Here is a 12,467-nt window from a genome sequence, read left to right on the forward strand (position 1 = left end):
CCTATACGGTGACTTTACAGGAGAAGGAAAAAACCTTTCATTTGAATGGAAGTCAATGGAACCAGATGTCTTTCCAAGTCATTCTGGGCCGTTTCTTTTATTCCATTTATCATGAAATTTACACGCAGTATAAAGGGCAACAGGCGCTTTTTAAAAATTCTATTAAAAAATGGAAAACAGCAAAAACAGAGATTGAGATGTGAATAAATATAAAACAGCAGCGTTTTATACACACACACACACACACACACACACACACACACACACACACACACACATATTGCTGCTCTTAACATTGTGTATAAATCCCAAAATGAAAGCACTACGAAAAATGCTTCAAAATTACCTTGGAAAAAATCTGGTTCTGTTGACTTACATTAAAAAAAGTAAGGAATGTTTTTTCCTTCCCATGTAAACGTAACATTTTGGAGATACGAGGTTTTGTTCCGATCGCAGCAACATATACCGATCTCTTCGAAAGGCAAAGGAAAGAGGGATCACTGAAAAATGTATTATGACTACTTTGGGCTGCATGAACCAACACAAATCTCATAGGCAGCGCTGTGGGAAAAGTCGGCTTGCCATTTCTCTTTGGGAAAAACTGACAAAAACCTTAAAGAACACCTGTGAAAATCCCTACTTCGGGAATAAAGCCATTGCATCCCATGTTGTGATGTCGGCACTCCTCGGCTGTTTTCGCTTCTAATAAAAGTTCTGAAAAGAAAACTGCGGAATCATTGAATAGGAGCTCTTCGCACTATGGAACACACTTTGATGTGGAGTGTTGAAGACATACGGCTGAAGCTCATTCTGCAGTCCACGCCCATATTTGGAATTCTGAGTCTGAGCTGTTTATCTCTGTGGGAAAAATCAATGGAGTTGTTTAAAATTGCTGCTGTGTCATGCTGTGGTAAACAAAAATGTTCCAAACTGACACATTTTTCATACGTAAACCCCCCAACCCCCGTATATCCTCTGAATTATGGAATTGTTACGGAGTCGACATGGAAACTAACTGCTGCTCACTGAACGGACACCTTTAGTACCGTTTAGGCTGCAGTTTGAGTAGCGGGTGTTGTGATTTAATGGTGTTGTGGTTTTAATAGACTAGAACCGCTATTTTATCATTTATAAGACGATTGGTTAACGCTTGTGTGGTGTTGATGTGTTTGTTAGTCAGTGGTCTGGTGGACCCACCACATTGTTCTGTCTGTACAGATTTAAATAAATAATAATTTATATAAAAACACCAACTGGTTAAAATATCCAGTGTAAGGTTCTCCTTTAGCAGCTGTAGCCAGTCAGCAGCCTGTCCGTGTTGTACACACACACCAGCAGCAGACCATGTAGGAGGAGAACAGAGTGGAGGACACAGAACCTCCACACTCACTGTCCACTCTTTTAGACACTCCTACCTTGTCGGTCCACCTTGTAGATGTAAAGTCAGAGACGACAGCTCATCTGCTGCTGCACAGTTTGTGTTGGTCATCCTCTAGTCCTTCATCAGTGGTCACAGGACGCTGCCCACAGGACGCTGCCCACAGGACGCTGCCCACAGGACGCTGCTGGCTGGATATTTTTGGTTGGTGGACGATTCTCAGCCCAGCAGTGACACTGAGGTGTTTAGAAACTCCAGCAGCTCTGCTGTGTCTGATCCACTCAGACCAGCACAACACACACTAACACACCACCACCACGTCAGTGTCACTGCAGTGATGAGAATGACCCACCCACTGGCTCTGTGAGGGTCCATGGGGGTCCTGACCAGTGAAGAGCAGGGTAAAAGGGGGGTAACTAAGTATGTGTACATATTATTTATTCCAATATTTAAACATTCATTTCAAGAACCATTTCACCATGCATAGAACCTTTTAAACATGCAGATAGGTGTGAGTGTTGACGGTTCTATATGGAGTCCTGAGAAACCTTCTTTAGTTCATCTACCACTTTAATGGCAGATATTTGTTCTGTTATTTCTTAAAACAAGCATATTTATCTGTTAAATGAGATTTTTACTCGATTAAAACAGAAAGTCTAGAAATAAGTTAGTTATGCTTAAGATAAGTAAACACAGAACATGGGAAATATGAATTATTTTCACTGGATTTGAGACACTTCCACCTGCCGAGACCGTATTTTATGGAGTGCAGTGACGTGTGAAGCGGCGTTGATGTTGGAAAAGCTGTTGTGCTGGTTTTTATCGTGCAAACTGGGGCTTTTCTGTTGAACATTGATCAGCGGAGGCTGAACTGGCAGGAGCAGAGCCACCTGCAGCTGTGACACACATATTAATGTCACCAGCAAATGATAATATTTGTATTATTGGCAGATTTTGTGTGTACGTGTCAGACTGCAGCGCTGCAGGAGTCCCTCAGGACCTCCCTGATCCAGCTCTCCCTCTGCAGGAGCTTCACAACAACTCCGGCTCTGTTCGCTCGCTGCAGTTTCGCCTAGAGCTGTTTTGATGACATGCCGACTGACGTGAACCACAAGCGCGGATTCTGTTTTCTGATTCATGATGCGAAACGAAGCTCTAACGCCGTGAGAAGTAATCAATTTACACGCATCAATTAACTGGCCAAATCTGATTGACAGATGTAAATTATTCAACATTTGAACACAAACATCAGCTGAAATCTGTTTTAATGCACCAAAATAAATCTAAAAAATAAATAAATAAAATAAAAACACCTTTGTGCTGTTCATTGGCGCGGTGGGTAGCGCTGTCGGCTCACAGCAAGAATGGTCTGGGTTCGATTCCCCAGCCGGGGGACCGGGTAGGGAGATTGCATGTTCTCTGCGTGGGTTTCCTCCCAGAGTCCAAGGACATGCAGTCAGGCCAATTGGACGTGGTAAATTGCCCCTAGGTGTGAATGTGTGTCTGTCTGTCCTGTGATGGACTGGCGACCTGTCCAGGGTGAATCCTGCTTTCCTCCCGATGACAGCTGGGATGGGCTCCAGCACCCCCTACAACCCTGAGGGAGAAGCAGCTTAGAAGGGGTTTGTGTGTGTGTGTGTGTGTGTGTGTGTGTGTGTGTTTCATGTAGTAATTGACTGTTGGTGGGGAGGAATTCCACCCGCCCAGCATATGGCTAGTTTATAGATCTCTTTAACTTTATGCTCTATAAACTATAATCTGTAAATATGTTGCTACTCTATTTTTATTTATTTATTTATTTATTCCCACCACCCCATATATTCTGTTCAAGGTTTCCAGTTTGCTATTTAAGCAGTAGAACCTGAGAGGGAGTGTGTTATTGTGGAATAACATCCCGGCTGTGATCTGGTGTCCGTAGATCATCCCAGCCGTGATGTTATTGGTGATAACTCCCTCCTCGAGTGCTCTACTGCTTTAATACAGCAGTTAAATAAATACAGTAAGAAATGAATAAACTGGCCGTGAACGCGGCTTTAATATGTTTTAATGTTCAGCTCCTTCCTCCTAATTAGAGCTCCTTAACGAGCAGCTCGTTGCTACGTCAGAGTAACGAGCTCCGCCCACTCGCCGCTCAGCCGGCAGTTCGTTCTCCATCACCTTACGCTAAATTCCCAAACTGTCGTCACCACTGAGCAGCTTTTCAGTCGGCAGCTGTGACAGAAGAACAGCTGAACAACCTGGAATCAGCCAGAAATGAACCCAACACCATTCGCCAGACGTGTCTGATCTTCAGAGTCGGACCAAATCAGACTGAGCCGGAAAACTGAGCCAATATCAGGTTCAGCTCAGTTTGGTCAGTTTCTCCAGATCAGTATTAATGTTGTTTTGTTCCAGCCGGTCTGTAAAGCTTCTTACAGCCCGTTTAGTTTGGCGAATGGTGTTGGGTTCATTTCTGATTGATTCCAGGTTGTTCAGCTGTTCTTCTGTCACAGCTGCCGACTGAAAAGCTGCTCAGTGGAGACGACAGTTTGGGAATTTAGCGTCGTCTCGTCTTCAGAGTCGGACCAAATCGGCTGTCGGTCAGATGTGGTCTTAACAGTGTCCGTTTTCGGTTTTTGGCAAAGCGTCTCCTACAGCTGTCAGAGTCGTTGCTTAGCAACGGCGTCTCAGTGGAGTGATACAGTGTTTGCTGATATTTCAGCCATAACATCACAGGTTTTTCACACAGTTAGAACGCTGCTCAATCAATCAGCTCACGTGGCCACAACTAACTGTTGCATAATGTTTGATGTCTTGGCATCTGAAAGCCTCTTAAATCTTATTAATATGTCGCTGCTGTCGGAAGAAAAACTTCTCCATTTTGACGATTTTCAGTTTTTGGCAAAATTTGAAAATGCCTGATGTCTTTTATATTGTGTATAAATTTCATAATGAATGAACCAAAAGAAACGACCCAAAAAGTCTTGGGAGAAACTCTGGTTCCAGTGACTTGCATTAAAAGCAAGGTTTTTCCTTTATTCCAACAGCACCGAAATGCAATATGAAGAATAGACTGATTGAAGAAAAAAAAAAAAGACAAACATACATATGAATATTGAATGTTTTCAATACAATCATATAAGAAAGGGCTGAACAAAATGTTATATATAATATGTGTGCATATTATATATATATATATATATATATATATATATATATATATATATATGTAGGTGTGAGTTGATATGTGCTTGATTATGTGAATGCTTGCAATAGTTAGTTAAGTGTTCACTGAAATGAGGGGAGTGATTGACAGGCTTAGATAGAGGTGGGAGGATTACGCTGCTATGGGGTCGATGATATTTTTAATAAACGGTGTTGAATGCTGCCATTTGATTCATTTCTATAGCGTTTACTCTCCAGTGACATGCGCTAAAAGTAGTTTTTTCCATTGTGTAATGTTTATGGAGTTTGTCAGCTCTGACGCTGTCAGTCTGCCTGCCTTGGACTCTGTTACCTCCATGGACTCCAATTCCCAGCATGCTCTACCTATGGACTACAGTGACTCTGCTGAGCATGTGACACTCCGGCGCTCCGGCTCGCCTTGTTTCTAATCAGTGAGATTGTCTACACCTGTGAACCTGTGTATTTAAGCCCTGTTGTTTCCTGTGTTTGGTGCTGAGTATTATCTAGCCTCTAGCTCTGTTACGACGCATTTTCCTTGTTCTTTCCCTTTGTTATTTCTGTCCTTCGCCTGTACTTCGTTTTCTCCTTTTTTGCCTTGCCCATTGATTGCCTTTCTGTTGCCATTTTGTTTGTACTTGTCTCTACCCTTTAGCCTAGCCCCTTTACCTGGTTTTTGCTCTCCCGTGTACCGACCTTTCTTCAGTCCGACCACCCTCTGGTATGTCTATGTTGCTGCTGTTGTTGTTGTTGTTTTTGACCCTGCCGGTCCCTTACGATTATCTTGTATTGCCCTATTAAATTAAACCTTGTAATATCCATCAGCGTGTGTCTCTCCTGTTATGGGCAGTCGTGACAGAATACTCAGCCTTAATGGAGACAGCTGATACTGAGGCCTTACTCTCTGGCCTAACCAACCACGACCAGGTTTTAGGGCAGCACCAGCAGACGCTGGCCGGCCTCAACCAAAGTGTGGGTGAGTTAACTAACCGGGAAAACAACCAGAGCATTCAGCTCACTCAAATCTTTGCTGGTTTACAATCTCTCACCACTAATCTCCAGTCCCACTTGCATGACCAAACAGTAGGTTCTGTTTCTGTAGCCTCTGGTCACTTTTTCCTCTGTAAACCGGAGCCTTATGATGGTAACCCAAATAAGTGCAGTGGTTTCATTCTCCAGTGCTCGGTTTATTTTAGTAATTCCCCACCGAGTACCGACCAGTCTAAAATTGCATTTATAATCTCTTGTTTAACAGGTAAAGCATTAGACTGGGCAACTGCAAGTTGGTCGTTTCTCCAAACTCTTTCCTATTCTGACTTCCTTTGCCAACTTCGTTTAGTTTTTGACCACGCCCATGAAGGACAGTCCTGTGGGGAGCAACTTCTTTCCCTTCAACAGGGCTCTAGTTCAGTTTCTGAGTATGCCTTACGCTTCCGAACTCTAGCTGCGGGTAGCGGTTGGAATGAACCAGCTCTGCTTACCGTATTTCGTGATGGTCTTAACTCACGGGTCCAGTCTGAGCTTGCTTGCAAGGATGACGGCCTCAAACTGGACCAACTCATTTCTCTGGCTATCCGTATCGACCAATTGTTATCTCGCCGAAATCCTTCCCGTGGGAATCGACCCAATACGTCCTCTCGGTCTGTTTCTCAACCTGCTCTGCCTCTGCTTCCTTCTACTGTTCTTCCTGTTCTACCTTCTGCTTCTACTACCGAGTCACCTATGTCCTGTGATCGGACCCGTCTTACGCCGGAGGAACGCCAACGCAGATTCCTGAACCATCTGTGCCTGTACTGTGGAGGGTCCGGACATGTGAAGGCTTCCTGCGAGCTTCGTCCACCGCTTTCCTCGGCATCTTCTTGGGGACAGCGCGTGGGGTTTACTCCACGCGCTAACGCGGTCAGTGTCCCCACCAAAGGATTGCTCTCACGGGCTCTAGTTCTGGATATGTTGATTACCTACCAAACACTCTCTCTCCCTGTTCCAGCCCTAATAGATTCCGGAGCCGAGGGAAATTTCATCTGTGCCGACTTGATTCAGCGACTGGGAGTCCCTACAGAAGAACTACGCACCCCACTCCGTGCTCTCGCGCTGGATGGCAAACCCCTCGGCTGTGTCCCAATAACCCTACAGACTCTCCCTGTTACCCTCCAAGCTAGTGCACTACACTCTGAGGAGATTTCCTTTTTTGTTTTACCCTCCACTGATTTCCCCTTAGTATTAGGTTTCCCCTGGCTAGAACGTCATGATCCTGTTATTTCCTGGCATTCTCGGGAATTAGTTTCCTGGTCCCCTTATTGTTTCGAGAACTGCCTTTTCCCTGGCCACATCACTCTCTCCTCTACCACTATAGAGAGTCCCGATTCACTGAACCCTGTTGTCATCCCTCCTGAATACTCAGATTTCCTTGAAGTCTTTAGCCCCGTCAAAGCCACCAAACTCCCACCTCACCGCCCGTATGATTGTGCTATTGACTTAGTTGAGGGAGCCGTTCTGCCTAAATCCCGTGTCTGTCCCCTAACTCTTGAAGAGGAGAAAGCCATGGATGCGTACGTCACTGAAGCACTAGCTCAGGGATACATCCGTCCATCTAAGTCACCCGTTGGGTCTGGGTTTTTTTTCATTAAAAAGAAAGATGGTGGGCTTCGACCGTGCATAGATTACCGGGGGCTTAACGATATCACGAAAAAATATGCCTACCCTCTTCCATTGATTCCCGTAGCTCTTGAACAACTTAGGGGTGCGTCTTACTTTACCAAACTCGACCTACGTAGTGCGTACAACCTAGTGCGTATCAGGGAAGGGGACGAGTGGAAAACAGCTTTCACAACTACACGCGGCCACTATGAATACCTGGTCATGAGCTACGGCCTTTCCAACGCTCCTTCCGTTTTCCAGGCTTTTATGAATGACGTTTTTCGTGAGTTTTTGAATAAATTCGTCATCGTTTTCATAGATGACATATTAATCTTTTCACCGGACTTCTCGTCACATGTAAATCACGTTCGCCAAGTCCTTCTCAGACTCCAAGAGAATAACCTGTATGCTAAAGCAGAGAAATGCGAGTTTCACTTACAGAGGGTATCCTTCCTAGGTTACGTCATCAGTTCGTCTGGTGTTTTGATGAGTGACGATAAAGTTTCCGCAGTCACTAACTGGCCCAAGCCTGGCTCCGTTAAGGAGTTACAACGGTTTCTGGGGTTTGCTAATTTTTATCGGCGGTTCATCCGCAACTTTAGCTCTACGGCCGCTCCTCTCACTGCCCTCTTGAAGGGATCCCCTAAAAAGCTCTCGTGGTCTGATTCCGCTCAGGGTGCATTTGATGCCCTTAAACTCGCATTTTCTACGGCACCTATCCTCAAACACCCCGACCCTGAGAAACCTTTCGTTGTGGAAGTGGATGCTTCTAACACTGGGGTTGGTGCTGTTCTGTCCCAGCGCTCCGGTATCCCTCTTAAGCTCCATCCCGTGGCTTTCTTCTCTAGGAAGTTATCACCGGCAGAACGTAATTATGGGATAGGTGATAGGGAACTTCTAGCAGTAAAACTGGCATTAGAAGAATGGCGCCATTGGTTAGAGGGTGCTGCACACCCTTTTACTGTTCTCACTGATCACAAGAACCTTGAGTATCTAAAATCAGCCAAACGCATTAACTCCAGGCAAGCTCGTTGGTCTCTTTTCTTTTCACGTTTTGATTTTTCTATTTCTTTCCGTCCTGGTCAACGTAACACTAAGGCTGATGCCTTATCTCGTATTTTTGCCGTAGAGGAGGAGGAGTCTTCTGATCCGGAGCGCATCCTTCCTCCTACCGTCCAGATCGCTGTCATTCAGTGGGAGTTTGATGAGCAGATACAACAGGTAAATGCTCATCGAACTCCCCCGGAGGGCACTCCTCCGGGTAAGCTATTTGTTCCTCCGCAATTTCGTAACCGTCTCATTACTTGGGCTCATTCATCTTTGACGTCTGGTCACCCGGGCGAAACACGTACCCTCCAATTACTCTCCGCTCGTTATTGGTGGGATAGTCTCAGGAGTGATGTTCACTCTTTTGTCTCCTCATGCCCTGTTTGCGCCCAATGTAAAATCCCCAGAACTCTCCCAGCTGGCAAACTTGTTCCGCTCCCTGTCCCTGAGCGCCCTTGGTCTCACATCGCTATAGATTTTGTCACAGATCTACCTCCTTCTAACGGCTTTACTTCTATCCTCACTGTGGTTGATAGGTTTTCTCGGGGAGTTAAGTTTATTCCCTTCCCTTCACTGCCCTCTGCTCTACAAACCGCCCAAGCTCTATTCGAACACGTATTTCGCAGTTTTGGAATACCTGAGGATGTGTTGTCAGATAGGGGACCCCAGTTTACTTCCAGAGTCTGGAAGGCTTTTTTCGAACATTTGGGAGTTACTATTAGTTTAACTTCTGGCTATCATCCCACTTGTAATGGTCAGTGTGAGAGGGTAAACCAGGAACTGGGCAAGTTTCTGAGGGTCTATTGCCGTCAGTATCCCTCCGAGTGGTCACAATATCTCATCTGGGCTGAAATCGCACAAAACTCTCTGGTGAATTCTACTACCGGACTCACCCCGTTTCAGTGTGTGCTGGGATACCAGCCCTCCTTAGCTCCATGGACTGCTCGCTCTTCTGGAATCCCCGCTGTTGATGATTGGATGCGACGCAGTGAGGGCGTCTGGGAGGACACCCATCGTCGTATATCAGACATTCTCCAGAGGTACAAAGCACAGGCAGACCGGCATCGCGGTGACACCCCCGTCTACTGTCCTGGGGATCGTGTTTGGCTCTCTACGCGTGACTTCAGGTTTGAAGGAGCCTGTCGTAAGCTCCTGCCCAAGTTCATTGGTCCTTTTAAAATTCTCAGTCAAGTGAATGACGTTACCTATAAGGTTGGTTTGCCTCCCCAGTATCGCGTTAACAACTCTTTCCACGTTTCCTTGCTCAAACCTGTAGTTTCAGGTCCACTAGCAGAGGATGACCCCATTGACGTTCCACCGGTGTCGGAGAGGATGGAGGATTCGTCCACGTATTCGGTGCGGGAAATACTGGATTCGCGCAGACGTGGAGGTAACTTGCAGTACCTGATTGACTGGGAGGGGTACGGGCCCGAGGAACGCTGCTGGGTGGCCGCCAGGGACGTGCTAGATCCGGGTCTGGTCGCTGACTACCACGCACGCCGTCCGAACCGTCCTGCACCCAGGCCTAGAGGGCGTCCTCGGGGCTCTCTCTCCGGTTCCTCTCAGGCTCCCCGGGGCTCCGCACGAGCCCGTGCGCGGCAGTCCAGTTCCTCCGCAGGCCCTGTTGTGGCTCCCCATTCCTCCTCCGGTGTCTCGGTTGGTCGTCGTCGGGGTCGTCCTCGCATTCGTCCCGCTCCGGTATCTTCGGGGGGGGGTTCTGTCAGCTCTGACGCTGTCAGTCTGCCTGCCTTGGACTCTGTTACCTCCATGGACTCCAATTCCCAGCATGCTCTACCTATGGACTACAGTGACTCTGCTGAGCATGTGACACTCCGGCGCTCCGGCTCGCCTTGTTTCTAATCAGTGAGATTGTCTACACCTGTGAACCTGTGTATTTAAGCCCTGTTGTTTCCTGTGTTTGGTGCTGAGTATTATCTAGCCTCTAGCTCTGTTACGACGCGTTTTCCTTGTTCTTTCCCTTTGTTATTTCTGTCCTTCGCCTGTACTTCGTTTTCTCCTTTTTTGCCTTGCCCATTGATTGCCTTTCTGTTGCCATTTTGTTTGTACTTGTCTCTACCCTTTAGCCTAGCCCCTTTACCTGGTTTTTGCTCTCCCGTGTACCGACCTTTCTTCAGTCCGACCACCCTCTGGTATGTCTATGTTGCTGCTGTTGTTGTTGTTGTTGTTGTTTTTGACCCTGCCGGTCCCTTACGATTATCTTGTATTGCCCTATTAAATTAAACCTTGTAATATCCATCAGCGTGTGTCTCTCCTGTTACGGGCAGTCGTGACAGAGTTCCTGGTCTTCCAGTGTTTAAGGATATTTTTTGGCTATAGTGATGGTAATGAGCGTGGAAGTGGTGTGATGTTTGTAGGGGTTAAAAATGGCGTAGTCACCCAGCAAACCCCGAAGAGGGGGATAATGGAATACTAGACCCCAGAGTGAGGGATATAACCTCAATGATTCAACGTTGTATATGTGGTCCACAGAGCATGAAAACAGGCATCAGGAGTGTCTAAAGTGCAAGTAATCAGGTGATTTTAACCGTTTCACTGACATAGTGAGGAGTATTAAACACTGACTCTACTGAAGATGATTCACATTTGTAGTTTAAATAAACAGAAATGATTGTTGTTATAATGAACGGCTCCACTGGGTAAAGCCCAGGTTTCCTCCGCTCCTGTTCTAGATACAGTATGCCGAGCTGGATATGATACTGAATCCTCAGTGGAGAACAGTTTTCCCCACAACTTCTCATCTCAGTCTCATAAATATCTTCACTCTATGGGGAAAGTAAACAAGCTGTAAAGAGAGAGAGAGACAGAGAGAGAGAGACAGAGAGACAGAGACAGAGAGACAGAGAGAGAGAGAAAGAGAGAGAGAGACAGAGAGAGAGAGAAAGAGAGAGAGAGACCGAGGTTTTTTTCCGCATCAGGTTTTTTTCCATTTCCTTTTCTTCGGTTTTTCAGTACGAAAGCAAAAATATCAGTTAAAACCCGCAGCTGGTTTAATGGAGCACGGCCTCCCCTGCGTCCGGGTCCGAGGGTGAGCTGCCCAGCAGAGGAATTCATAAATATAAAAAATGCATGCGGAAATATGATCCAATGGATGTGTTGTTATATACAACTCAGGATTAATCATTTATTTGATGGCCACTCAGAGAGCCTCCTCAGCTTCTGCCATCAACAGAAAAAAAAGAAAAAGAACTGAGCACTGCTGCTGCTTTTGGAATTGATTCATGAAGTGCTCCAGTGATTTGGCTCTTTGAGTTGACTCTTTTAGCCCCATTAAATCTCAGGCCTACTACACACTAAGCCTTATTATTCAGTAACTACAGGGACTTCAATGCAAACTGGTAGAGCTATTCATAGGTTAAAGTGTGTAATAAAACTTTGGGCCTGCCGGTGGAACCTGGCCATGGAAGCTGTTAGGTGAACGTTGCTAGTCAAACTGAATATCAATTTTTTAATATTATGAATTTTTTTGAGCCAATTAAAGTGCCAAAACAAACTTCTACTGAACACGTCTATGACCTAAGTGGGAATGAGGGCTCATTCATCCTTTAAACCGGCAACAGAGACTCAAGTCCATATTTACACCAACAAGAAATTTTGCGCATTACATTAAACTTCAGTAGCCACATTTACATGTAGTCTAATGATCCGACTAATAGCTCAATCGGAATAGAATACGTAAACAATTCAGTCAGAATAGTCTAGTCCGATTGAGGCTATTCGGAATACAGTTTCTATCCAATTGAATGAGGTAGGTAAACCTGTAAATCCATTAAATAGAAGAATAATATCCGTGTAAACGCCTGTATCCGATTACATTCCCTATCGGAAAGTTTCAGTCCGTTCTGCATGAGCGTCGCGTCACAGTGAGAGTTTATACCGTTCAACACGGCGGAGCAGAAACTGGTCTGCAGAGGAGACGAAGTTCATGCTCTGATCTTTAAAAGACGGCGGTGGGACGGACGTCCAGCTTATGCGTCTCAGAGCACGACGTCTTCCTCTCGGCCTTCTTTAATAAGGACGTGTGAAGGACGTTTTCCTGAGTCTGACGTCATTTTAAAGCAGTTAAAAACACAATCACTGCTCACTGCTGCTCATCTCACTCTGACTGGACCTCACGGGATGCTGGTTGTCATGGTAACGTCTACACCAAGTGGTTCTCCATGCAAAATGGCATTTTGGATCGAATTACTTGTAGTGAACATGTAAACGAAGATTTTCATCCGAT

The sequence above is a fragment of the Pygocentrus nattereri genome, chromosome 25, assembly GCF_015220715.1.
Source record: "Pygocentrus nattereri isolate fPygNat1 chromosome 25, fPygNat1.pri, whole genome shotgun sequence".
Classification (NCBI taxonomy): domain Eukaryota; kingdom Metazoa; phylum Chordata; class Actinopteri; order Characiformes; family Serrasalmidae; genus Pygocentrus; species Pygocentrus nattereri.